The sequence below is a fragment of the Scyliorhinus canicula genome, chromosome 1, assembly GCF_902713615.1.
Source record: "Scyliorhinus canicula chromosome 1, sScyCan1.1, whole genome shotgun sequence".
NCBI classification, from domain to species: domain Eukaryota; kingdom Metazoa; phylum Chordata; class Chondrichthyes; order Carcharhiniformes; family Scyliorhinidae; genus Scyliorhinus; species Scyliorhinus canicula.
In genome coordinates this window covers 147,571,064-147,594,007 of record NC_052146.1, presented here as the reverse complement: position 1 = coordinate 147,594,007, position 22,944 = coordinate 147,571,064, and the positions used below count along the sequence as shown (strand labels likewise).

General features: G+C 47.2%; 1 long non-coding RNA gene across 1 annotated transcript; it reads left to right on the top strand.

Moving 5' to 3' along the window:
• The first annotated feature begins 7,618 nt into the window (after positions 1-7,618).
• On the top strand, positions 7,619-20,642 carry LOC119977634. The gene is made up of 3 exons (XR_005463243.1): positions 7,619-7,801; positions 10,886-10,932; positions 20,405-20,642. It is a non-coding gene; the product is annotated as an uncharacterized LOC119977634 (long non-coding RNA).
• Positions 20,643-22,944: the final 2,302 nt, after the last annotated feature.

Genomic DNA, 22,944 nt, shown 5'->3' with positions numbered 1-22,944 from the left:
ACTGCTACATTGTGGATGGGTTTTGCCTTACTGCGGTTCAGAGTGCCTGTCTGCTGGCCTCTCTGAGATTGCTGGGGTGCATTACACTCTTTTGCCCAATGCCCTAACTGTCCACAGTTATAGCATTCCTGTCCTTTCTGCTGAGGGCTGCTCTTGCCTTCATTTACCCATGCGGGCTTCTGGTGCTCTCTGACTGCTTGGATATCTGCAGCAGCCTGAGCCTCTTCTGGGGATCTAACCTTTCCTTTTGCCTGAAGCGATTGCTCCCAAGCGCGGGACAATCTTTTCAGGACCCATTTTTCGTTATGGGCCTCTTCTGAGGGGTCGTAGCTATTGCAAGCGCTCTGTCCTGCTTCTGTTGCGTGTGAGATAATTGTGCGCGTCCACTTAACCATGTTTTCGCGGGTTAAATGCGCTCTATCTAGCTGTCCGAAAACTGCGCTGAAATGAATCCACAGCCTTCCTGCGAATGCTGTGGGGTGTTCGGATCTCTTCTGCCTGCACTTATTCAATCCTTCTACGGGGTCACCTCTATTGTACCCGATGGCATCTAAAATGGCGGTGTGCATCTCCTCTAGGCTGCCTCCTGCCACGTTCTGTGGGTCGGGGAGGGCTGCTACTACACTCTGGTCTAAACTCAGCACGGTGAGCTTAACCTGCTCTCTCTCATCCAGGCCGTACATGGTAGCCTGCTGCTTTACTTTAGCGAAAAACTGGTGGGGGTCTGCGGTGGGGAGGAACGGAGTGATCTTTTCACAAGCGTCCCTTAGCTGGGTTACTGTTAAAGGGGTGGTGTAAGTTATGTCTGGGGCGCCTTCGGATTCGGCTTTTCTCTGTGTGGTTACGGGATTCATGGGTGCGGTTATGGTCTGAGCTGTGGGGGGTTGGGGTGCCTGTCGTTTCTGCTGAGCTGCGGGCGCACATGTTCCCTGAACATAACGCTGCGCTGTCTCGCTTAATTCCTGCCAATCTGGGGCGTTTTCTCCATCTAACTGTGCTCCAAAGGTGCTTTGGAAGCCATTCTGCACCGAAAGCAGAGATTGCAATTCCGCAATCTGTTTCCTGCATTTCGCGTGGTCAACTGTGCTTTGTCTTTGTTCGGTCGTTGCAGCATGGAGTGCTCTCAAAGCTGCTTTGAGATCGGAACATTGCCTCTGCAATGCCTCCACCTGCTTTTCCGATTCCTGTCTTATCAGAACGGCACGTTGCACGTCCTGATAGGCTTTCTCATACTGGGTCTGGGAACTGTTCAGATGAGCTAGACAAGACTGGTGAGCCCTCTTGGCATCATCCACCTCTCTATCCTTCTCTGCCAACTTCCCTTTTAATTCCAGGTTTTCTTTCTCGATGTCCCTGACATCGACCTTACTCATCCTATTCCTCTCCTCTAAATCTGTCCGGAGCGTCCTGATGACCTCCTCTGCGCCTCGCAACTGTGCCAAACAGGACACAATCGCCATCGGCTTGCGTGCTTTACCTAGATTCCTTTTGTGTATTTGAGAGAGGTTCTCCCACCAAGTATGACCTATACTCCCGGGACCTGTCTCCTCATTTGCACAAAACTCTTTCCAAAGGGGCCATCCCTTTCCTTGTAAATATTTGCGGAGTTCCAGCTCCCACGTGGGACACTGGCCTACCCTGCTACTGCTGCTGGTCGCTGCGACCACAAACTTTGCTGGATCCATCAGACGTTCCATTGCCTGCATGGCCATTTCCTCTGACTCTCTTTTTATAATTTGGAACAGGGGGTTGCTGGGGTGGTGTTTCGAAAAAAGGGTACGGCTTACGCTATTTTCCGTTAACAAAACTACCGAAAGTTTGTCGCAACAAAAAGCTTTCAGTTTTACCTTACAGCCCTGTTAGTACGCATGCACTAAAACACACTTCCGAATTACGCTTATTATTTTGAACACCTTGAATACTTGTGATCTCTTTCTTTCTCTGCAATTTGGAGTTCTAATTCAAATTTCAGGGTCCTGGACACTGTGGTGTTTCCACTTACAACAGGGTCCCGGCGGAGTCGCCACTAAATGTTGCACGTTTTACTATGGGCGTAAAACGCGTTTATTGGAGTGTATTAACACGCCTCCGAGTTCGACGTGTGCTTAACACTACTAGGCTCTGTTCTATGTAATTATTTAGCTCTGGAGTCGCCAGTTGCCGTATAGGCAACGTCACAAGTATTCCAAGGTCAAGTTCAAAGTAATAAAGACGATACACCGATTAGTAAAGTTCAAACGATCAATATTTATTATACAGTTATAATAAATACTCATGCACACACTAAGAGACTAAGCTATAACTAAACTTAAGTGAACAGAATACTTATCTAACAGGAACAGGCAAGGTCAGAGAACGAGGCCTTCGTCCTGGTTTTGTCTGCAGCCTTCAGCAAGCGTTCTGGTACTTGGGAGTCTAGTGGGCTTGGATCGCGTAGCGAGCGTTGAACTTACGGTTTCGGCGGCTGGTGCTCAACGGCTGGAGTCAGGATGCAAGATGTCAGTCAGAGCCGGAGCACGAGTTTAACAGACCGGGCTCTGTGGGGAATTTGCTTTTATACCCCTCTCTAATGTCCTTGCCCCCTTCTAGGCGGGCTCTACCTTTCGGTACCGATTGGAACGTTTCCAAACGGCTACCTTCGAAATCCTCCAATGCGGGGCTTCCCTCGATGTTGGGGGGTGGTTTCGATATTCGTTACTCTGGTGCCATCCTGTCTGCTCCACCAATTAAGTGCTATATTGAGATGGAAATGTTGCCATTGTGTGTGCCTGGATCTGGGCCGCCTCATCAGAATGTTAAGCGCTTTGCCATTAACACCTTTGGCTTGGAGATCTGCACCTGGCCAGAAAACTGGTTTGCTGCTTGCAAAATGCTAATTAGTTGAGAGCAGGCTGTCTGTTCTCACTAAACAGGCTTTCCCTGCTGTCCTCCATTTTAGTTTGGCTCAGTGTCCATTTTGCGTGGCCAGCATGGCTACATTCCCCCCCTGGGGTGTTGTCGATATTTAACGTACCAGCCCACCATGGACTGAATACATGGCTAGTGAGGATTCTACCTTCAAAGTGAAAATCTCCCACAGTAACGGAGTCAATGATCTGTAAGCAGAAACTATGGTTATTGTCACACTCTAATCCTCCATATATGTACCTTATTCTGTCCATCAGAATGCACCACAGTGTAGAAGAGGTTTGGACAACCTGGACAGCTCCTGCAAGGGAGTTAACTGACACCATGATGGCAGAATCATTGCAGATGGGTTTCAGAGTATCGCAGGGGTAATGTTGTGATGCGGTACGACATTCTCGTGTTGCTATACGAGGGTGCCATTTTGCCTTGTAACCGTATACCCGCAGGACTCGGTTTGGTGCACTCACCCACCTTTCCCCACTCCCAGGGATTCAAATTTAAATCTCCCCTAAAATGTTCCCTTTCCATGTTCCTGAAGTATGCTCTTCAGAAGTCTTATTGTGTCTCCCTTTCCCCCATCACGGGCTGCATAATTACTAATTCCTATTGTTGTTTCTGTAAACTGATAAGGTCCAATTTCTCAACAGCCTGGTGTATGTGCTGAGCTGCAGTGCCAAATCTTAGACCATCAATATCAGATTTAATATTACGTATCAGGCCCCGAGCCCCATCATCATTGCCACCATCCTTCACCTTGTCAAAAGCAAGCTTCCCAGTGGAGTGGACACCATCTACAGGATTGACAGAAAACTTTTCATCCAACACCATCCCACCAGGTTGAACACTGTTCCGGGCAATGCGTGACTCAGCCTGTCACACCTAGGGTTGGGTAAGCGGAACGTAATTCCAGGTCCAGGCAAAGTTATCTGTGCCAGTTTGCTCTCGTCGTTCTTTCCTGATGGGATGGTTTGGATGATGCGATGGCTGTCGTGAGTAACACCATCTGAAATCCACAGACATGATTTCCTTATCTATTCCCCGGCCCCTCCTTTTGGTAATTGCATATACTGCCCTAGATGCAGGCAAAAGTCATTATTGATGTTCAGGGTAAGTGCCTCCCATGCTGCTAATCCTCTAGCAAGGATGGTTTCAGTGGCAGTCAACCTCCAAATCGCCATTGCTCCAGGGGTTTTCCTGAAAAACAATATTGAAGTAAGCAGCTGGTGGTTTTCCTGCTGGTAGAAACAAGGTGTGAGATACAGGGCTTTACCTGTGACCAATGCTTCCACCATCCTCTCCCTGCCATATCGAGACACACACAGGTGTTGCTTGTCATTATGACCTCGTTTGGTCCCTGCCGTCTTGGAACGAACCCAGGTCAGTCAGGGGACCTATTCACCATAACCTTCTTGTCTATCTTCGGTAACTCTTGGTGCCCCTGGTTCCTCCATGTTTCATTTTATCTGCCAACTCTTGTTGCTGTCACACCTCTGCCCTTAACTCTTTTAATTGTTCACAAAATACAATCATACCTTTGGATTTATCTCGTGATAGTCTGACATCTTCACTACGTGTTACGGTTCCCTTTGAGAGCTGCATAGCCCTTCCTGTCATTAATTTGAATGGGGTCAGTCCAGTGGTCCGGTTTGGGGTGGCTCCCCGCTGCATGAAGATTCCCGAAATACATCCACCCACCCCTATCCTATTTGCTCTCTTGCCTTAGTTATAGCAGTTTTTAGGGTCCAATTCACCCATTCTACCATGCTTGAGCTTTAGGGATGATATGGAATGTGAAATCAGTGCTTCATTCCTCGTAACTAACTCACTTCCCTCATTACCCTTCCTGTACAGTGAGATCCCTGATCCAAATATATTTGGAGAGGGCTTCCCCATCGTGGTATTGTCACTTCTGTCAGGATTTTAGCTACTGTCAAGGACGTATATTCCTGAGTTGGGAATGCTTCCAATGACCAAGTGAAGTGTTCCATGATGACAAAACAATCTGTTTTTCCCTGACTATTAGGCGGGATCCGTAATGTCAATTTGAAAATTCTCTCAGGGGCCCTGTCGTATGGGCTGATTAGCCATCTTAACCTCGATAGCTTTCCCAGAGTTATGCCTCGTGCAGATTAGACATTTCTGACAGTGCTTGGTGCCTTTCCTTCCCAATGCCTGGCCACCACAAACAGCACTCCAAGAATCGCAACGTGGCATTCTGTCCCAGGTGTGCTGCTCCATGGTATATTGCTCACAAGTTCTGCTTAATGCACAGTGGGGCTGCTACATTCCCCTCCTTTGTGATTAACTACTTCCCCATTCCTTTTCAGTCCTGCCCACCCAGACTTGAGTTTTCCATTAATATATCTCCTCAACCCATCGGCAAACAATTCCTCCACCTCTCCCTCTCGTGGTAAACCTTTAACACCACATCCGTCTTCTTCCGCAATCAGTACCTCACAATTTGCGCCTTCCCTTCTGACAGCATTCCTTCTGTGGGGTTCATTCCAACATCCCGTATTATCGGTGCAGACATATCTTTCAGAATTAGAACTCTCTCCCAAGTGGCTCTTCAGCTATCTGAAACTGAGCGCAATCTACCTGTATTTAACAATTCTACCAATGTGTGCCAGGTATTAAGACCTTGGACTGGATCCCAGCATATGCTGGGCTACAAAAAAGAAGCAAAAACAAATTTTTTTCAAATTGTAAAACTGTGAGGAAAGGATACTTCACTCCCAAGAGTTATTCCGCATACAAACAGGGATATGTTGTATTGAAACAAACTTTATATTAACACAGTATTGAACTACCCTAGCATCACAGAAATATAGCTTATAATTAACAGTTAAACAATACTTAACAACAAGAGGAAACACTTTACCTTCTAACTGATACATTCTTTATCTCCAATCAAGCAAAACCCATCACAGGTCAAAAACTACTTTTAAATAAAGTATAAACCCAGGATTACTTCCACTTCTCTTTGGATAGCAGGAACTTTAAAATACTTCTTGAAGAGAGAGATAGCCTGTCAGATTAATATTGAATCTGACCACCTTCTGCAGAACCTGTTGTTCAGAACACAGCTTCCAGCTAATAAATACACTAAAACTTTGTCTGCTACAGCCTTGCCTCCTCCCATTAATTACATCATCTTTATTCTCCTCAAATCCCATGGCCTACTTACTTAAGTCTGAGCACTGCCTCTAATTATCTACTCCCAAGGGAATGCCCGGAAATCATAAACAAATCCCATTAGGCCTCTTTTTGAAAATTTGAACATGACTTGATTTTTTATAACATCTTAATTTCACCTTTTGCAGCCATCAAGTCATCTGTCATTTAAACAGGTTTTTAAAAATGTTACTGCAGCAGATACATATACACCTTAACCCAGGCTTTTAAAACCATTTCTGAAACAGATACTTATGATGCAAGATATGTACCAATTTCTTACATTCATCACATAGGTATGTAAAATTCCTTTCTTTCTCGGGGTGTGTATGGCTGTGACTAGTGGCAGTGTGTGGCGTATAGGCTGCTGTTGGGCTCAGTACATCCCTTTGTCTCATCCAAATGGGTGCAGCTCCGACATTATGCTGACTCCCCCTTTTGTCAGCAAGGGTCAGAAGGTGGTCAGCTCTGGGGCTGTCGACTGCTTGGTTTCGTATCAGAGTGGTGAGTCCAAGCAGTGCCCTAGACTTTAACAGTCTGGGAGTCTGCCTACATTTGCTTCGGCCACTACATCTGACAATGTCCCCTTCCTTAGTCGCACATCACCTTGAGGGAAAAGTCGCCGTACAGAGGCTGCAGCCACCTTTTGATGGAGGTGAGTGAGCCTGGTTCGAAGAGCCTCGGGCGGGATTCTCTGAGCCTCCGTGCCGAAATAGTGATCGGCGCGGGGCGGAGAATGGGGGTTGATGCCGAAATCTGGCTCAACGCCACTCTTGCGATACTCCGGCCCCTGGAGCATCGCCGTGAATCGCGTGCACGCAGTCTACATTGCCGTTGACAGAGGCCCCCGCACAATTCTCCAAGTGTAACTGGCCGAGTTCCCGACAGCATGGGTCTCTCAAGGTCTCACCCGTCAGGAACTCGGCTTGGTGGCTGCGAACTCAATCCACGGCTACCCTGATGGGGGGGCGGGGGCATCCTTCGCCCAGGGGGGCTCACAGACAGCCAGGCTATCGATCGCATGCACGGACCCCCCGACTAGAAGTGCAGGACCTCGTATCGGCAGCCAGAGCTGCGTGGACGACTCTGGGGCCCTGCTGACCCTCTTCAGGTAAGTCCAGAGTGATTCGCCCACATTTTGACACTGGAGTGGGGACATAGCTCCATTATTGGAGAATCCAGCCCAGCTACCTCTGATTTTCCTGACTACACATGTCAAAGTAACATTTACACATATTCACTATTCCTATCACCTCTTTCCATCTTGTCTGTTTATCCCACCACTCCTTATGCTTCTCTTGGATCCAGGATGGATCCCAGACTTCCATCATCATTCCACACAAGATTTCCTTATTTTATTTTTATTCACAAAATATCTAGTGAATAGCCCTTCAGGTCCCCAATCTAAATTTTTATCTGTCAGGCTCTTGTTTGTTCAAGGTCTGACTACAACTGTTGCCTAGGAACCGTGCCCCTCCCTGTCCCATGTTTTTCGGAAACTGGAACACAGTGGGTGCTGGTTCAATGCACCGGTTTCCTCACACCAGCGAAAGCACACTGCTTTTAGTGATACACAGGGAAAATCCCAGCCGGACACACCGTTTTTAGTGCACAGACTCCCACTACTCGCCGCGTTAAAACGTTTGTCCTCATGTTTCAGCAGCACCTTCTGCCACTTATCTTGAATCAACATCCCCTGGTTCGGGAATTCTCCACTACGGTAAACAATTTTATTCTGTCCATCCTATCCCTTCACCTCAGAATTTGCGGGGGGTCAGACATTGCCAGGTCGGGCCCGTTAATGATATACCAACAGCGTTTATGGTGTAATTGGCATGCCCACACCAGTGTGTGGCATGGAATGCATTCACGCTGCTGTCAAGACACCAGAGAATGACATTCCGTCGGGCACCTGACGGCAATGTAAATTTTCGGCTGACGTGCGATTCTCCGCCCATTCGCATTCCCCGATTGCTGGACGGAGAATCCATCTCACTGTCTTAAAAGTACAATTATAAAGTTAACTCAATCAGTTGTGTGTCCACAGTGGAGTGCCTATATGATGCTTGTCAGACTCTCCAGTGCAGATCCCAACCCCGGCAAATCACACTCAATAAATACAATAGAAGCACGACAGATGGCCGGGTTTCATCCCACATCAATCCCAACTACACACAATAAGAAAAACGAGAGATCAATTTGGGGCCTCACGGTAGCATGGTGGTTAGCATCAATGCTTCACAGCTCCAGTGGTCCCAGGTTCGATTCCCGGCTGGGTCACTGTCTGTGTGGAGTCTGCACGTCCTCCCCGTGTGTGTGTGGGTTTCCTCCGGGTGCTCCGGTTTCCTCCCACAGTCCAAAGATGTGCGGGTTAGGTGGATTGGCCATGCTAAATTGCCCGTAGTGTAAGGTTAATGGGGGGATTGTTGGGTTACGGGTATACGGGTTACGTGGGTTTAAGTAGGGTGATCATTGCTCGGCACAACATTGAGGGCTGGAGGGCCTGTTCTGTGCTGTACTGTTCTATGTTCTATGTTCTAAGTAAAGGAGAGAAAGTCAGTGTGTGAAACAGAGAGAGAAACAGTGGAACAAGAAACCGAGAGGCTGTGAGATAGCAAGCGTCCACAAACTCAGCAGGTTGATATTTGACTAAGGCTGGACCATTAGCACTTTGATCTTTTGAGAATTCCCTACTGTACTTGTTAACTTGCCAGCTCGTGACCTCTGTTTCTGCACACCAAGGAAAACATGTTATGTACAATTGGTTGACTTTGGGGGTAATTGGCACTGTCTTTCAGAGTTGGACGTGCCCCAGTCCCAGGATTTCTCATAGGGTATGTCAGTATGTAGAGAAGTACTCATGAACGTGTCAACTTTTACAAGAGTCTGGAAGTGTGTTAATATGAACAAAGGATCTATGATTTGGTAAATGGTTACTGTAATGATATGTAATATGGTCAAGTTAGTGAAGGGCTAATTATTACAACTCTGTGTAATTCAAACACTCAAGGGCACCACCACTTCTCTGTATATAAAGCAGACCTCAGGGAATGCTGGGTAGTGTTAGTGAAGGAGAAAGCAAGAGAACAGCACGAGAAGGAGATTAGGTTAGATAGAGTTACCACGAGGTTAGATTACAATATTATTCGTGACATTTTAGATTATTGGTAACTGCTAGGCAGATTCAACATTACTTTATTATTTTTTAAATACATTTAGAGCACCCAATTCTTTTTTCTTCCAATTAAGGGGCAATTTAGTGTGGCAAATCCACCTAGCCTGCACATCTTTGGATTGTGGGGGCGAAACCCACACAAACACGGGGAGTATGTGCAAACTCCACACAGTCAGTGACCCAGAGCCGGGATCAAACCTGGGACCTCGGCGCCGTCAGGCAGCAGGGCTAACCCTCTGCGCCACCGTGCTGCTCTAACATTACTTTATTATTAACTATAGCTCAGTAGCGTCTGCGAACTTCACTTAATTGATTGTTATACAATAAATTAGTTTTGTTTCAATCTGATGTTTGGTGGATTCTTTGTCATCAACATAACAAACCATTTTGGAAGAAAGTACAATGAACACAATATATTACCACCAGAGGTAATATAACAGTTACAAAGGGTTTCTGGATTTGTGCCAATATTTATGGAAGTTCACAGAGAAGAATTTGCAAAAGAAAGTATCTTCTAAAACCCTTCTCTGGTGAGATATATATTTCAGTTTCTCTTCAAATGAGCATAATCAGATCTTGAATCACAGACTGATTCAGCACAGAAGGAGGCCAATCGACCTATCATGTCTCTGCCTGCTCTTTGAAAGAGGTATCCAATTAATCTCACTCCGCTGTCTTTTTCCCCATGGTCCGGTAAAGTGTTCTCCTTCAATTACTTATGCAATAATAAATTACCAATGGGAATGTTTCCATCACTCTTCCAGATCATAGCAATTCCCTGCATTAAAAAAAATCCTCAGATTGTCCTTAGTTCCTTTTCCAATCCGTAATTCTGTGACCTCATGTTATTGATCTTTCTGTCACAAGAAACAGGTTCCCCTCATTTACTCTATCAAATTCCTTCATGATTTTGAACATCTCTATTAAACTTTCTCTTAACCAACTCTGCTTCTTAAATCTCCCCACGTAACTGATGTGGTGTAGCTCTGGTACCATTCCAGCAAATCTCTTCTGCACACTTTCTAAGGTCTTAACATCCTTCCTAGAGTGTGCTGCCCATATTCAATCCCATTACTCCAGTGGAAACCTAACCAATGGTTAATAACAGTTTAAGCATGACTTCCTCGCTTTGGTTCACTCTAAACTTAATATTAGGCCCCAAGGAAAGGGTTGTGGGCATGTGCAAGAGGTAGAAAAATGGAGAACACAATATTTTCACAGTGGCAGGTTTCATGGCACTCTCGTGTCCCACTGCGAAGATCTTCATAGAATCCCTACAGTGCAGAATGAGGCCATTCAGTTCTTTGGGTCTGTACCAACCCTCTGAAAGAGCATCCTCATTCGGCCCATTCCTCGCCTCATCCCCATAATCTAACTCAACCTTTGAACAATAAGGGGTCAATCTACCAAACCTGCACATCTTTGAACTGTGGGAGGAAACCAGGGCACCCAAAAGAAACCCACGCAGACCTAAGGTCATCTAGTTCGGATTTGAGTCCTTGCGCTGTGAGACAGCAGTGATAAACACTGTGCCAATATGCTGTCCCGTTAATATATTCATTAACATATTGAAATAAGGCTTCCAAGATGCAACTGGGAAACTGACTGAAATTTTCGGTTGTCTTGCAGGTTTTCAAGAGGATGGAAACGGAAGCAGGAACTGATGCTTTCACCAGGTAGATGAGTTTTCCACCATCTCTTGTGGGCCAAGGGATAGAGGAAGAATTTCCCAGAATCATGGAAATGGTATGGCGCAGAAGGAGGCCGCTTAGCCTATCACATCTTCTCCAGCTCTCCAAACGAGCATCATGACATAGTGCCATTCCCCTGCCTTTTCCCATATCCATAAGACCATAAGACGTGGGAGTAGGCCATTCCGTCCATTTAATGAGATCATGATTGAACTGTTAAAATCCTCAATTTCACTTTCCCACTTATCCCTATAACCCTTGATTCCTTTACTGATTAAAAATCTGTTTATTTCAGCCTTGAACATAACTAACAACCCAACCTCTCTAGCCCACTGCAGTAAAGAATTCCACAAATTCACGACCCTCTGAGAGAAGAAATTCATCCTCATCTTTGTCTTAAATGGGCGACCCCTTGCCCTCTGGCCTTCGACTGTCCCACAGCGAAGAACAACCTCTCAGCATCTCCCCTGTCAAGCCCCCTAAAAGTCATATGGCCCATAACTTCCGTATGTTGGTGGGAAGCCATGACCCGTTGACACCGAGTTAAAAAATTGCTCACTTACCAACACCCAAAAGTTGTGACAAACTTTCCCATTCCAGCAGCAGCCTCCGGCCTGAATAGGGACACTCTGCATAGGCTCCAGCATAGTGCAGTTTGAGTGAAGCCATCTCCCCTTGTGTCAGGGAAGTAAGGGAATGCCCATTGAGGTCAGGGATTAAGACTGCAGGTTTGTATTGAAAACAACAGGCAACAGATTTCACAGATAAGGAAAGTTGAAGTTTTTGTTTACTTTTTTAATTCTTTCTTTTAATCAGGCAATGCTACTGTTATTAGTTCTCTTAAAGTAATTTTTAATTGTATTTTTTATGATGGAAAATTATTATTATTCAATACTTATAAATTATCTTAGATTTTGTTATTGGTTTTAAATGTGCAAAACTGTTTAAATCTGCACCATATTATTACATAATTTACGTGTGGCATACTTGAAAGTCATGATGTGGAGATGCCAGCATTGGACTGGGGTGAGCACAGTAAGCAGTCTTACAACATCAGGTTAAAGTCCAACAGTCCAAGACCTGTTGGAATTTAACCCGGTGTTGTAAGACTCCTTACTATACTTGAAAGTGTTTGCATGCTTTAATTTAAAATATGGAAACTGAAAATTTAGTTGGGAGGATGAGAAATTAGAACTTCTCGGAAGTTCTAACAATGGAGATTCTTGAAGCTGGATAAAATGTAAGAAACACCACCTCCTTACAGACTTGCAGAAGAGGTCATAAAATGGAGTTATAAGATGGTTTTCACCTGGTCATAAGATGGAAAAAGTGTTCCCCAGGGCTTTTGCTTTAGCTGTCACTGTCCTTGTAACATCTGAATTTTGTTTTGATTTGTGTTTATCATTATTATATTTCTGCTTTGTTTACTTCAATTATGTGTTACGGACGCCTGTTTTTAAGTTTTAAGACTGTGCAGAAAAGATAGGTTTGTTTCGGGAGTGATAATAAGAAACTGGACTTTCTTGCTTTATAAACAAAACTTTTATTGAACAAGAGAAAAGAAAAAAATATTTAAACTTTCAAACTTCACAGTTTCTTAACTTTAACACACAAATTCACATCGAATAACACTTGGCATTAAAACTCAGCTCTCATTCCACTTACACATCCAGTCAATGGCAGCACTTTGATTTGGAAAGCAATCTTCCTTCTGTTAGGGCAATGGGTGGCAGGGTAGCAGGGTAGCTCAGTGGTTAGCACTGTTGCTGCACAGTGCCTGGGACTTGGATCACTGTCTGTGCGCAGTCTGCACGTTCTCCCCATGTCTGCGTGGGTTTCCTCCGGGCTCTCCTGTTTCCTCGCACAAGTCCTGAAAGACGTGCTTGTTAGGTGAATTGGACATTCTGAATTCTCCCTCAGTGTACCCGAACAGGCGCCGGTGTGTGGCGGCTAGGGCATTTTTATAGTAACTTCACTGCCTACTTGTGACACTAATAAAGATTAATATTATCTTTCAGAATCCCTTTTCAAAACATTCTCTCTGTGTGGCAGTTTTTCCTGATCTCTTTGACGGCAGCCTACATGCTTCTCCTGTGCCTTTGTTCCCGAAAGGATTTCTCTCCCTCTCTCTCAGCATCATCCAGCGTTTCAAACAAAGTTTGGGTCTTACAGGGTGGGAATGATTACCTACCCCATGGACCTTGCAGAATATTGGCACGGGAGTGTAACTTTAAAAAATGGGTGTTTATCAAATAGCTGCAGTGGTGTAATGGTATGGGTGGAGCTGAGTTGTGTCTCTGGCTTTTACTTTCATTTTGAGCTGGAAGCTGTTTGTGGCTTTGTGTTTTATTTTCGTTTTATGCAGTTCAAAGTTGAATTCAGACAAGGAAATTTCATTTTGTCTCTCTCTCTCTCTGTATGTTAAAAGGTGTCCAGATCACTTGATAATTTAAATGTGATAGCTGTCTTGTGTAAAGAATTTATACCTACTGCTTTGCTAAAAAGGGGGTTTGGCTTATGGATGTTGTCAGGAAAGTTATTAAGGGTTACATGTAGAGAACTGTATCTGTGGGGGGGTAGTTGAGTTGGTAGTTGATAAAATATTTATTGTGTGTTTATAAAATGTTGACTGAATTCATAGAATAAACATTGTTTTGTTTAAAAATACTTAAAAATTCTGTTGCATAACACCTGGAAAGTAGGCCCTTCTGCTCCTCATTACCAAAATCTATTAAAAGTTGTAGGTCAGGTAAACTCCATGATATACTTTGGAGTAAATATACTTTAAATATACTTACAGCAGGGAAAATGAGGAATTCAAAAGTTGCAAAAGAGAACACTCTGCTAGTTTGTGCTCGAGCTTCAGGCTAGTTTCTGCTAGAGCTTCAGGCTAGTTTCTGCTCGAGCTTCAGGCTAGTTTCTGCTCGAGCTTCAGGCTAGTTTCTGCTAGAGCTTCAGGCTAGTTTGTGCTCGATCTTCAGGCCAGTTTCTGCTCGAGCTTCAGGCTAGTTTCTGCTAGAGCTTCAGGCTAGTTTCTGCTCAATCTTCAGGCTAGTTTCTGCTCCAGCTTCAGGCTAGTTTCTGCTCCAGCTTCAGGCTAGTTTCTGCTAGAGCTTCAGGCTAGTTTCTGCTCGAGCTTCAGTCTAGTTTCTGCTCCAGCTTCAGGCTAGTTTCTACTCGAGCTTCAGGCTAGTTTCTGCTCGAGCTTCAGGCTAGTTTCTGCTCGAGCTTCAGGCTAGTTTCTACTCGAGCTTCAGGCTAGTTTCTGCTCCAGCTTCAGGCTAGTTTCTGCTAGAGCTTCAGGCTAGTTTCTGCTCGAGCTTCAGTCTAGTTTCTGCTCCAGCTTCAGGCTAGTTTCTACTCGAGCTTCAGGCTAGTTTCTGCTCCAGCTTCAGGCTAGTTTCTGCTAGAGCTTCAGGCTAGTTTCTGCTCGAGCTTCAGGCTAGTTTCTACTCGAGCTTCAGGCTAGTTTCTGCTCCAGCTTCAGGCTAGTTTCTGCTAGAGCTTCAGGCTAGTTTCTGCTCGAGCTTCAGTCTAGTTTCTGCTCCAGCTTCAGGCTAGTTTCTGCTCGAGCTTCAGGCTAGTTTCTGCTCCAGCTTCAGGCTAGTTTCTGCTAGAGCTTCAGGCTAGTTTCTGCTCGAGCTTCAGGCTAGTTTCTGCTCGAGCTTCAGGCTAGTTTCTGCTCGAGCTTCAGGCTAGTTTCTGCTCGAGCTTCAGGCTAGTTTCTGCTCGAGCTTCAGGCTAGTTTCTGCTCGAGCTTCAGGCTAGTTTCTGCTCCAGCTTCAGGCTAGTTTCTGCTCGAGCTTCAGGCTAGTTTCTGCTCGAGCTTCAGGCTAGTTTCTGCTCGAGCTTCAGGCTAGTTTCTGCTCGAGCTTCAGGCTAGTTTCTGCTCGAGCTTCAGGCTAGTTTCTGCTCGAGCTTCAGGCTAGTTTCTGCTCGAGCTTCAGGCTAGTTTCTGCTCGAGCTTCAGGCTAGTTTCGGCTCCAGCTTCAGGCTAGTTTGTGCTCGAGCTTCAGGCTAGTTTCTGCTCCAGCTTCAGGCTAGTTTCTACTCGAGCTTCAGGCTAGTTTCTGCTCGAGCTTCAGGCTAGTTTCTGCTCGAGCTTCAGGCTAGTTTCTGCTCGAGCTTCAGGCTAGTTTCTGCTCGAGCTTCAGGCTAGTTTCTGCTAGAGCTTCAGGCTAGTTTCTGCTCCAGCTTCAGGCTAGTTTCTGCTCGAGCTTCAGGCTAGTTTCTGCTAGAGCTTCAGTCTAGTTTCTGCTAGAACTTCAGGCTAGTTTCTGCTCCAGCTTCAGGCTAGTTTCTGCTCGAGCTTCAGGCTAGTTTGTGCTCGAGCTTCAGGCTAGTTTCTGCTCGAGCTTCAGGCTAGTTTCTGCTCGAGCTTCAGGCTAGTTTCTGCTAGAGCTTCAGGCTAGTTTCTGCTCGAGCTTCAGGCTAGTTTCTGCTCGAGCTTCGGGCGAGTTTCTGCTAGAGCTTCAGGCTAGTTTCTGCTCCAGCTTCAGGCTAGTTTCTGCTCGAGCTTCAGGCTAGTTTCTGCTCGAGCTTCAGGCTAGTTTCTGCTCGAGCTTCAGGCTAGTTTCTGCTCGAGCTTCAGGCTAGTTTCTGCTCCAGCTTCAGGCTAGTTTCTGCTCCAGCTTCAGGCTAGTTTCTGCTCCAGCTTCAGGCTAGTTTCTGCTCCAGCTTCAGGCTAGTTTCTGCTCCAGCTTCAGGCTAGTTTCTGCTCCAGCTTCAGGCTAGTTTCTGCTCCAGCTTCAGGCTAGTTTCTGCTCCAGCTTCAGGCTAGTTTCTGCTCCAGCTTCAGGCTAGTTTCTGCTCGAGCTTCAGGCTAGTTTCTGCTCGAGCTTCAGGCTAGTTTCTGCTCCAGCTTCAGGCTAGTTTCTGCTCCAGCTTCAGGCTAGTTTCTGCTCGAGCTTCAAGGCTAGTTTCTGCTCCAGCTTCAGTCTAGTTTCTGCTCGAGCTTCAGGCTAGTTTCTGCTCGAGCTTCAGGCTAGTTTCTGCTCCAGCTTCAGGCTAGTTTCTGCTCGAGCTTCAGGCTAGTTTCTGCTCCAGCTTCAGGCTAGTTTCTGCTCGAGCTTCAGGCTAGTTTCTGCTCCAGCTTCAGGCTAGTTTCTGCTCGAGCTTCAGGCTAGTTTCTGCTCCAGCTTCAGGCTAGTTTCTGCTAGAGCTTCAGGCTAGTTTCTGCTAGAGCTTCAGTCTAGTTTCTGCTCGAGCTTCAGGCTAGTTTCTGCTCCAGCTTCAGGCTAGTTTCTGCTCGAGCTTCAGGCTAGTTTCTGCTCCAGCTTCAGGCTAGTTTCTGCTCCAGCTTCAGGCTAGTTTCTGCTCGAGCTTCAGGCTAGTTTCTGCTCCAGCTTCAGGCTAGTTTCTGCTCGAGCTTCAGGCTAGTTTCAGCTCGAGCTTCAGGCTAGTTTCTGCTCGAGCTTCAGGCTAGTTTCTGCTCCAGCTTCAGGCTAGTTTCTGCTCGAGCTTCAGGCTAGTTTCAGCTCGAGCTTCAGGCTAGTTTCTGCTCGAGCTTCAGGCTAGTTTCTGCTCGAGCTTCAGGCTAGTTTCAGCTCGAGCTTCAGGCTAGTTTCTGCTCGAGCTTCAGGCTAGTTTCTGCTCCAGCTTCAGGCTAGTTGCTGCTCCAGCTTCAGGCTAGTTTCTGCTCGAGCTTCAGGCTAGTTTCTGCTCCAGCTTCAGGCTAGTTTCTGCTCGAGCTTCAGGCTAGTTTCTGCTCGAGCTTCAGGCTAGTTTCTGCTCGAGCTTCAGGCTAGTTTCTGCTCGAGCTTCAGGCTAGTTTCTGCTAGAGCTTCAGGCTAGTTTCTGCTAGAGCTTCAGGCTAGTTTCTGCTCGAGCTTCAGGCTAGTTTCTGCTCCAGCTTCAGGCTAGTTTCTGCTCGAGCTTCAGGCTAGTTTCTGCTCCAGCTTCAGGCTAGTTTCTGCTCGAGCTTCAGGCTAGTTTCTGCTCCAGCTTCAGGCTAGTTTCTGCTCGAGCTTCAGGCTAGTTTCTGCTAGAGCTTCAGGCTAGTTTCTGCTCGAGCTTCAGGCTAGTTTCTGCTCCAGCTTCAGGCTAGTTTCTGCTCGAGCTTCAGGCTAGTTTGTGCTCGAGCTTCAGGCTAGTTTCTGCTCCAGCTTCAGGCTAGTTTCTGCTCCAGCTTCAGGCTAGTTTCTGCTCCAGCTTCAGGCTAGTTTCTGCTCGAGCTTCAGGCTAGTTTCTGCTCGAGCTTCAGGCTAGTTTCTGCTCGAGCTTCAGGCTAGTTTCTGCTCGAGCTTCAGGCTAGTTTCTGCTCGAGCTTCAGGCTAGTTTCTGCTCCAGCATCTGGCTAGTTTCTGCTCGAGCTTCAGGCTAGTTTCTGCTCCAGCTTCAGGCTAGTTTCTGCTAGAGCTTCAGGCTAGTTTCTGCTCGAGCTTCAGGCTAGTTTCTGCTCGAGCTTCAGGCTAGTTTCTGCTCGAGCTTCAGGCTAGTTTCTGCTCGAGCTTCAGGCTAGTTTCTGCTCGAGCTTCAGGCTAGTTTCTGCTCGAGCTTCAGGCTAGTTTCTGCTCCAGCTTCAGGCTAGTTTCTGCTCGATCTTCAGGCTAGTTTCTGCTCCAGCTTCAGGCTAGTTTCTGCTCCAGCTTCAGACTAGTTTCTGCTAGAGCTTCAGGCTAGTTTCTGCTCGAGCTTCAGGCTAGTTTCTGCTCCAGCTTCAGGCTAGTTTCTGCTCGAGCTTCAGGCTAGTTTCTGCTCGAGCTTCAGGCTAGTTTCTGCTCCAGCTTCAGGCTAGTTTCTGCTCGAGCTTCAGGCTAGTTTCTGCTCCAGCTTCAGGCTAGTTTCTGCTCGATCTTCAGGCTAGTTTCTGCTCCAGCTTCAGGCTAGTTTCTGCTAGAGCTTCAGGCTAGTTTCTACTCGAGCTTCAGGCTAGTTTCTGCTCCAGCTTCAGGCTAGTTTCTGCTAGAGCTTCAGGCTAGTTTCTGCTAGAACTTCAGGCTAGTTTCTGCTCCAGCTTCAGGCTAGTTTCTGCTCCAGCTTCAGGCTAGTTTCTGCTCGAGCTTCAGGCTAGTTTCTGCTCCAGCTTCAGGCTAGTTTCTGCTCCAGCTTCAGGCTAGTTTCTGCTCGAGCTTCAGGCTAGTTTCTGCTCGAGCTTCAGGCTAGTTTCTGCTCCAGCTTCAGGCTAGTTTCTGCTCCAGCTTCAGGCTAGTTTCTGCTCGAGCTTCAGGCTAGTTTCTGCTCGAGCTTCAGGCTAGTTTCTGCTCGAGCTTCAGGCTAGTTTCTGCTCCAGCTTCAGGCTAGTTTCTGCTCGAGCTTCAGGCTAGTTTCTGCTAGAGCTTCAGGCTAGTTTCTGCTCCAGCTTCAGGCTAGTTTCTGCTAGAGCTTCAGGCTAGTTTCTGCTCCAGCTTCAGGGTAGTTTGTGCTCGAGCTTCAGGCTAGTTTCTGCTAGAGCTTCAGGCTAGTTTCTGCTAGAGCTTCAGGCTAGTTTCTGCTAGAGCTTCAGGCTAGTTTCTGCTCCAGCTTCAGCCTAGTTTCTGCTCCAGCTTCAGGCTAGTTTCTGCTCGAGCTTCAGGCTAGTTTCTGCTCGAGCTTCAGGCTAGTTTCTGCTAGAACTTCAGGCTAGTTTCTGCTCGAGCTTCAGGCTAGTTTCAGCTCGAGCTTCAGGCTAGATTCTGCTCGAGCTTCAGGCTAGTTTCTGCTCCAGCTTCAGGCTAGTTTCTGCTCCAGCTTCAGGCTAGTTTCTGCTCGAGCTTCAGGCTAGTTTCTGCTCCAGCTTCAGGCTAGTTTCTGCTCGAGCTTCAGGCTAGTTTCTGCTCGAGCTTCAGGCTAGTTTCTGCTCGAGCTTCAGGCTAGTTTCTGCTCCAGCTTCAGGCTAGTTTCTGCTCCAGCTTCAGGCTAGTTTCTGCTCGAGCTTCAGGCTAGTTTCTGCTCGAGCTTCAGGCTAGTTTCTGCTCGAGCTTCAGGCTAGTTTCTGCTCCAGCTTCAGGCTAGTTTCTGCTAGAGCTTCAGGCTAGTTTCTGCTCGAGCTTCAGGCTAGTTTCTGCTAGAGTTTAAGGCTAGTTTCTGCTTGAGCTTCAGGCTAGTTTCTGCTCCAGCTTCAGGCTAGTTTCTGCTAGAGCTTCAGGCTAGTTTCTGCTCGAGCTTCAGGCTAGTTTCTGCTAGAGCTTCAGGCTAGTTTCTGCTCGAGCTTCAGGCTAGTTTCTGCTCGAGCTTCAGGCTAGTTTCTGCTCGAGCTTCAGGCTAGTTTCTGCTAGAGCTTCAGGCTAGTTTCTGCTAAGGCTTCAGGCTAGTTTCTGCTCGAGCTTCAGGCTAGTTTCTGCTCCAGCTTCAGGCTAGTTTCTGCTCGAGCTTCAGGCTAGTTTCAGCTCGAGCTTCAGGCTAGTTTCTGCTCGAGCTTCAGGCTAGTTTCTGCTCCAGCTTCAGGCTAGTTTCTGCTCCAGCTTCAGGCTAGTTTCTGCTCCAGCTTCAGGCTAGTTTCTGCTCCAGCTTCAGGCTAGTTTCTGCTCGAGCTTCAGGCTAGTTTCTGCTCGAGCTTCAGGCTAGTTTCTGCTAGAGCTTCAGGCTAGTTTCTGCTAGAGCTTCAGGCTAGTTTCTGCTCGAGCTTCAGGCTAGTTTCAGCTCGAGCTTCAGGCTAGTTTCTGCTCGAGCTTCAGGCTAGTTTCTGCTCCAGCTTCAGGCTAGTTTCTGCTCGAGCTTCAGGCTAGTTTCTGCTCGAGCTTCAGGCTAGTTTCTGCTAGAACTTCAGGCTAGTTTCTGCTCCAGCTTCAGGCTAGTTTCTGCTCCAGCTTCAGGCTAGTTTCTGCTCCAGCTTCAGGCTAGTTTCTGCTCGAGCTTCAGGCTAGTTTCTGCTCCAGCTTCAGGCTAGTTTCTGCTCCAGCTTCAGGCTAGTTTCTGCTCGAGCTTCAGGCTAGTTTCTGCTCCAGCTTCAGGCTAGTTTCTGCTCCAGCTTCAGGCTAGTTTCTGCTCGAGCTTCAGGCTAGTTTCTGCTCGATCTTCAGGCTAGTTTCTGCTCCAGCTTCAGGCTAGTTTCTGCTCGAGCTTCAGGCTAGTTTCTGCTAGACTTCAGGCTAGTTTCTGCTCCAGCTTCAGGCTAGTTTCTGCTCGAGCTTCAGGCTAGTTTCTGCTAGAGCTTCTGGCTAGTTTCTGCTCGAGCTTCAGGCTAATTTCTGTTAGAGCTTCAGGCTTTTCAGCACCAGAGAAAGAGAGATGGGGTGGGACTTGGTTTGACTTATTGCCTGGTGGCCAATGAATTGGGCAAAAGGCCGTACTCTGCCTGTTAACAGGTGGTGATTGGATACTATCCCAGTGGGAAGGTTCTCAGAGACCTGAGGGAGGAGTTGAGTCCTAGACACAGAAAGACAAGGACATGCTTTCTCTCTCTTCTCTCTCTCCACAAAGGCTATGAGTGCTGTATCCCTGAAGCTGCAGAGAAGTTGAATGAATGAATCTACAGGGGAACCATTATAGGTTGCAAAAAAGACATGAACCTACTCTTTCTCTCTCGTTCTCTCTCCAGAAAGGCTGTGAGTGCTGAAGCTAAAAAAACCTGAATGAATCTACAGTAAAACCTTGAACTGAAAGCAATGTTTGAAGAGGAATAAGCAGCTAAAAACCACCATCTGAAACAGACTCTTTTTCCCCTTTTACTGATGTAAAGGGACCTATCAAAGTGAGTAATCAAAGGCAGCTGTCGTGCTGACAAGGCACTTAAACCTTCTACACTTTTACTGTTTGAAATAAAACTTTTGAAAAAAATCATTGCTTGTTATTTTACTCAATATGTTGAAATATGACTAAGGCACACGATTACAAGATTAGTGCTACTTGACTGAATTCACAACCTATCATTCTTTCAGTGGGGTGCGTGTCAATTCACAATTTGACTGACACCTCTGAATGCCTATAAATTCTTGGCCATGGGATTATTAATACAACTGCTTGTCCTTATAAGAGATCAATGAATGTAAATGAAGGGAATTGATTTTTATCAATCAGAGCTTCTGTAAAAATGAGTAAATTAATCAATTGACACTAATTTTAATCTTGGCTTGAGGCCTGAGGTCTGCCCATAGTGGATTCTGAGTGAGCAGGAATGTGAGGTGTAGGGGCAAATGATGGTGGGTGGGATCATGGGTTGGAAATAAGTTGACTATCAAAGGCTTTGGGTTGTGAGTTGAGGGCCTAGGGTGGCATGGAATGTATGTGGCATCATGGGGTTGAGTGGGAGGCATGGAGTGATATGAGTTGGCATGGATAGGACATGGGGAGAATATATGATACTGGAGGGGCATGAGGGATGTGTTTTTGTTTCTTTTTCTTCTCTCAGGTTGGACAAAGTGTCGGGGCATGGAAGGTGGGCTTTTCCTTCAACCTGTAGACCCTCTGCTGCAAAGAGTTCTTTCTGTGGGTCTCAGGCACAAGATCCTCTAAACCTCAACCCAACGTCCATACTCCCCTTCCCCCCGCCACCCCCCAAAATGAAAGTTTGAAAAGTATTTTTCTGTGGCTGAGGTAACGTACACAATACGTACATGGTTTACAAAAGAATAATCAACAGAGTGCATTGACAAATGGTACATTGGCAAACAACGATTGGTAACAGTGCAGAACAAGGGGCCAAGCAAAGCAAATACATGAGCAAGAGCAGCATAGGGCATCATAAATAGTGTTTTTACAGGGAACAGATCAGTCCGAGGGGGAGGCGTTGAGGAGTCTTGTAGCTGCGGGGAAGAAGCTGTTCCTATGTCTGCCTTCCTGAGGCAGCGGGAGGTGTATACAAAATCAATGTGGGGGTGGCAAGCTTTTGTGATGCGTTGGGCTGAGTTCACCACATACTTGGGCTGAGCTGTTGCCATACCAAGCTGTGATGCAGCCGGATAGGATGCTCTCTATCGCACATCTGTAGAAGTTTGTGAGAGTCGTGCAGACATGCCGAATTTCTTTCGCTTCCGCAGGAAGTAGAGATGTTGTTGGGCTTTCTTGACTGTTGCATCAACGTGAGTGGACCAGGACAGACTGTTGATGATGGTGACCCCCAGGACCTTAAAAGCTATCGACCATCTCCACTTCGAGCCATTGATGCAGACAGGAGTGTGTGTCGTGCTACCCTTCCTGAAGTCGACAATCAGTTCCTTGGTCTTTCAGACATTTAGAGAGAGGTTGGGCGAGATTCTCCCATACCCGGCGGGGCGGAGGGTCCCGGCGGGGCGGAGTGGCGTGAACCACTCCGGCGTCGACCCGCCCCAAAGGTGCAGGATCCTCCACACCTTCAGGGGCTAGGCCAGCGCCGGAGTGGTTTGCACCCCGCCAGCCGGCGTGGAAGGCATTTGGCGCCACACCAGCAAGGGCCGAAGGGACTCCGCCAGCCGGCAAGAGTCCGCGCATGCATGGGTGTGTCAGAGGTGGCAGGGGTCACCTACGCGTCGGCCATCACGGAGGCTGACACAGCCGATGCGTAGGAAAAGAGTGCCCCCACGGCACAGGCCCACCCACGGATTGGTGGGCCCTGATCGCGGGCCAGACCACTGTGGGGGAACCCCCCAGGGCCAGATCGCCCGCGCCCCCCCAGGACCCCGGAGCCTGCCCACGCCGCCAGGTCCCGCCGGTAAGGGACCTAGTCTGATCCACGCCAGCGGGACCTGCAAAAAATCAGCAGGACTTTGGCCCATTCTCCGGGGCAAACGGCGCGACTTACGCCTCGCTGACTTTTTGAGGGCCAGAGAATTCGGCGGCTGGTGGGGGCAGGATTCACACTGACCCCCAGCGATTCTCCGACCCGGCGGGAGGTCGGAGAATCCCGCCCCTTGTTTCCTTACACCATGCAACCAAGTGATGTATCTCCCCCCTGTAGTCTGATTGTGCAGGTTTCTCTATTTAATGAAAGTTGTACCATTCACTTTAGCTCTCCTCACTCTTCCCACTAAAATCCCTCATTTCAAATTTCACTGCACTCATCATCATGTCTGGCCACTCCACCATTTCTCCTGCAGACTGGAACTATCCTCCTCACTGCTTACGACATTTCTGAGTTTTGTGTCGTCTGTAAACTTTGGAATC